Raw genomic sequence first — 5,000 nt, forward strand, 5'->3', positions numbered from 1 at the left:
CGTTCCCCGAGCACTGCATCGGGTGAACGGAGGCAAAGTTGCATTCTGATTGGATAGGGAGGTGATAAGTCACATTACTAGCCGTGGTGATGTCCAATCAAAGCTCGCAGAGATTGGCGAGGGATGGGTCTTCCTTTGGGGACGGGAAGGTGGGGACCGGGGGGCGCGGCTCTCAGGTTTAAGTGAACTGTGATGGTTGAATTGAGCAGTACCGCGACCCGAGATAATAAGCTTAATAACTTTTATTTAATAAGATTTTACTAGTTCCATTGGCGGCCCCTTTCCCACATTCCATTTCGATGACCTGCAACTTGGTTATAAACAATATTTATATTACATACATAATTTGGAATGAAAGGATTCGAACATATATTTTACGTCCAGTTACCTAAAGAGAAATTACTTTTTTTTACTTTGCAACCAGCGGGTAGCGGATAAGGTGGTGTATTTTAGTCTGCATGACAGTTCTTTATATTTCGTTTTATAAGAAATATATGCGTTGATATATTATTATTATCATTATTAATAATAATAACAATAATTATATTATATTACTTTCTGGAATCTAGCTATTGCTCCAAACCAGAAATACCTGCCGTTTGGCGTCACACTGTTGCTTTCCTGTTGTTAATGAAGCAAAAACCGGCTGGAAGGCACATTAATTAAGCAAGGGGTGTGTCACTGAGTTGCACTTCAACCCGATCTTCGTAACACTTTTGTTTCAATTGACGTCGATCATTGGTCATTATTATGGAAATCGACGTCTCTATCTTGCTAACAGTAAGGGTCGAAGTGTCTGACGCATTTCTTTTTGGTCCACGGTGAGGAGATTCCTGGACACAGCGGTTGCTACGGCAATTTTCGTTGGAGAAATCAATCTCCCACAGTACAAAGCAATGACCAGTCTGATGGTTTCACGTGCTCTGGAAATGGTGTTTAGCTGAAATGTTAGCTAGTCTCTTCAAAACTTGGTGATTCATGCAAGATACACTCTCTTTCGGCGGCTGGTAGAACATACAGTCAGATTCAATAGATCCGTTTAGGTAAAGAGAACATTTACACATTTTGTCTCGTACGTGGTTAACATTATTCTTGTTTACTGCAAGAGTATGATTTATGCTGATTTATGGTTTACAATTTGCTCGCAAGATATTCTCATTCAGAGAAGCTTGCGCAGTTACCATCCTGACGGTTGCCATAATAATGGTTTATGCAGGAATCGAACCCACAGCCTTTGCATGAGAAGCCCTGTGCCTTACGGAAACACTACACTGCCACTGACCGCAGTGTAGTGTGCTAAGTCTCTACATCTCGTTTCATTGTCGTTGTGAACAAAATGCACATTGTTATTATTATAATGTGTAAGGTGTGTTCTAAGTAAACCGTGGCTAGCTTGTATGGTTTCCCTGTCTGTCTCACTGTGTCACAACAGAGAGAATATTGTACTGTGTGGCCTTGGCAACAGATCCCATCGGTGGTTGTGTGAATTAGGTGCAGATTTACTGGTACAATTGCAACAATGGTTGTGAGTTGACAACTAGCCCACTGAAGTCTATAATCTGCGTGACTGTGGTATGGAAAAGTTACAAGCTCTTGATAGCAATAAAGGATGCTGCACCCAGGCCTGGTGCTCTGGGGGTGCTTAGGGGTGCATTGCACCCACAGACAGTCCTCAGTGCACCCCCAGTTGTGCCCTTATATCCTGATATCTACATCATATTAATGACTTTTTGTGCACCCCCTGTGGATTGCAATTGCACCTCGCTGTGTTTTCCCCTGGCGCCGAGCCTGAATTGACCCCGCTTGTCCAAATGGTTTAAGAGCTTTTACTGTTCTGAATTCTACTCAACACAACTACACACGAGCGATTAAGTCCTCAAACTTCACTTAAGCATCCCCTTAATGTTTTACACTAACTGTAATGCTGGTAAGGGAGCAGCGAATAGGGCTCACAAATGAGCTAGATACCTATTAGAAACCACGGACCAGGATGGCCGAGTGGTGAAGGCGTTGGACTTAAGATCCAATGGACTAATGTCCACGTGGGTTCGAACCCCACTCCTGGTAATACATTATATTTGGCAGTGGTGGAGTTATTCATTCAAAGATGGTTCTCTTGGGGCTAATTGGTTGAAGCAATGTGGCTTCACTATTATGAGAAGGGAATGTGTTACCTCACTGATTCTCGTTAACTGCTCTTGTACCCTTGTGTAAAGTGGTACCTGATTGCCTCAGTAAATATCCAGCTGTTCATCTTTAACAAAAAAGTCACAGTAAGACTGCATGCAAAGAAAATATAGTGGAATCTACAAATGTGTTTGACTCTTCTCCCATCTTTGAGGATGTAAAACAGAAGCCTGTGGTTTTGGTCAAGCACTGGGTGAGGAGAAATTCTGGGAGAGGGGTAAAGGAGCTGGGGAGGCCCACGACAGCAGTGGGGCATGTTTTCCCACTTCTTTTACCAAAACAGCCATTACAAGCTTGTCAGCACTGACATTTCCTCTTTATCTGAAAATGCGAATTTTCCCACAATGCGTGGAAATCGTAGGTTATCCGGTTTCAACAGGATACGCACTGAGAGGCTCGCTTTTTTCTGTTGGCGCGCACGCAGTCCTGTTATTTGCCTCAAGGTCGAACATGATATACATGGGCCAGTCACAAATGATAATGCGTTTTAGCCAGAGGAAATGCAGGGGCTCCTATTATATTTGTTTATTTTTTGGGAACGATTTTGGATTAGTGTTTTTATTCGAGGATGCAGGCATCAAGGCATAAATCGGGAAAAAAAATGCAAGCCTTGGGCGAATACACATACGTGGAGGTGACAAAATTGGCACGACTACATCGACGTCATGGACTTTGGATGCGTTATGTGGCTAGTTTCAACCATATATCCACAGCCTGATTAGGGTTGATGGGTTTAAAATGAATTTTGAGATTAGCGTGAACCTTTCGCAGGACTCTTCTCCGTTTTTTCAGCTCGAGGGCTGTTTTTTTTTACACTTTGAAGATAATCCCATTTTGAAGTCTCGAAAGAAGATGATCGTTTCGAGGAAGACTTGTTGACACACTGAGGACGCAACGCTACTCTATCGATTAAATAGATCAATGTATGCCGTTTGTTTGAATATGATTACCAGATATGTTACCTGAAATCATTCCATACATATATAAAGCACACATACATGAATATAAACAAATTTAATAAACGAGGAGGGAGGGTGAAAATGGCGTCCATTTCACCAGTTAACAATGTACTGCTGTAGAGTTTCACATAAATCGGGCTGGTATGCTGTCTATTATAAAATTTGAGCTTTTCGTACACCGAAAAAAAAAGGAAAATCCATAGCAACGCCACTTTGCGGTACGCGACGCACGTCACAAACATATCTGGCTGAATCTGTGTATGATTTTTTCATGGGAGCGTGCTGGCATTGGGATACAGCGGCGAAGGGATCTATTTTCATGAAGTGCTACGAGTACGGGGCGTAACGCACAAGGTCGAGCCTCCAAAACTCACCACTCGGAGTCCCTGAACGTCCACACGCCCCTCTCTGCCGTTTTGCGCCGACAGAATTTTTTTTTGCATGGCTGCAGTGACGCTTTTTCACCACACGGGGGAAGCAGTGACAGGCACTGTCAGTGCATGAGGACGTCACTGTCAATCAACAGATGGCGCTTAGTCCGTGTGTTCCAAACCCTCGAACAATATTGCACGGTGTGTCTGTGCTTCCCACGAAGACACTCAGTTCTGCTCAGATCTGACACAGGCTATCTGCTGGTCATTATCTGTAAAATACCACCAGGGCGATATCCAATATGGCTGCCCAGCACATTTTCACCCATCAGTAAGTTCACACAGATTGCACTTACCCACTTGCATTCATTCAATTATTCATCAATCTGCTCCCATTAGGTCCGTACTCTACTTGCGCTCAGACTCTTTGTCATGGACCTTTATCCCCGACTACCGGCAGTATGCTCACAGAAGATCATTTCCGATCACCTTCTCACGGCATTGCTTGATTGAGCTTTGGCCCTGGACGTTTATTCGTCGACGTGTTTATCTGTGTGTGACCTCATTCCCACCCACCCGCCCCACCACCTGGTCATACGTACTACTGCCTCTGAGTGTCCTTTTCAAACAGATCAGTGCCGTTTGACATTGCTCGCTCCTCACTCATTATCGCACATTTGTCTCGCTTATCTAGCCTCCCCCAGGTCCCCGCGCACCTGCAGTCGTGACTCCTGGTCCTTGACGACGGTGGGCAGACGTGTTCTGCGCTTCACACGCAGTGCTTGATAATACTCAGATCTGAGACACTTATTCATACCGGTCGCGCAAACTATTTTTTCTTACGGCCTTGGCTGTGGAAAACAACGTCTCTGGATGTGCTGTTGATCACAGCACAGTGTCCAGCCTTGGGGGGCTGACTGTACTGCCTCTGCACTGCCCTGAAGCAACATAATTTAATATTCCCTATCAGAAAAGCATGACCAGAAACCAGGGTTTACATTTACATTTATTCATTTGGCAGATGCTTTTATCCAAAGCGACTTACATAGGTTACAGTTCTTTACAATGTTATCCATTTATACAGCTGGATATTTACTGAGGCAACTGTGGGTTAAGTACCTTGCCGAAGGGTACAGCAGCAGTGTCCCAGCGGGGATCGAACCGACAACCTTTTTTTGGTTACGAGTCCTGCTCCTTAACCACTATGCTACACTGCCGTTTTCTTTTAAAGAACCCATATATGTGAGCAAACAAGAGGAATTAATTTATTAAATTGCATTTTTAAAAGCTACAACACAAAAGGCCTTTAGCGTTTCTGGCTTGAAAGACAAAAAAGTCAATATTCCACAAAAGCCTATCACTGCTTTGTTGAGTTTTAATGGTGTACGGTCATTGACTGTTAATATTTGCAGTGTAGAGACTGCCTACCCAAAACTACCCTTTTGACTCCTGGCGTTGTTTCCACCTTGAAAGCTCCCCCTCC

The 5,000-nt window shown here is 43.9% G+C and overlaps 1 non-coding gene across 1 annotated transcript; it reads left to right on the plus strand.

The window, feature by feature from the left end:
* Positions 1-1,984: 1,984 nt before the first annotated feature.
* trnal-uaa lies at positions 1,985-2,067 on the plus strand. Its single transcript has one exon. It is a non-coding gene; the product is annotated as a tRNA-Leu (tRNA).
* The last annotated feature ends 2,933 nt before the right edge of the window (positions 2,068-5,000 follow it).

The sequence above is a fragment of the Megalops cyprinoides genome, chromosome 1, assembly GCF_013368585.1.
Source record: "Megalops cyprinoides isolate fMegCyp1 chromosome 1, fMegCyp1.pri, whole genome shotgun sequence".
NCBI lineage: Eukaryota > Metazoa > Chordata > Actinopteri > Elopiformes > Megalopidae > Megalops > Megalops cyprinoides.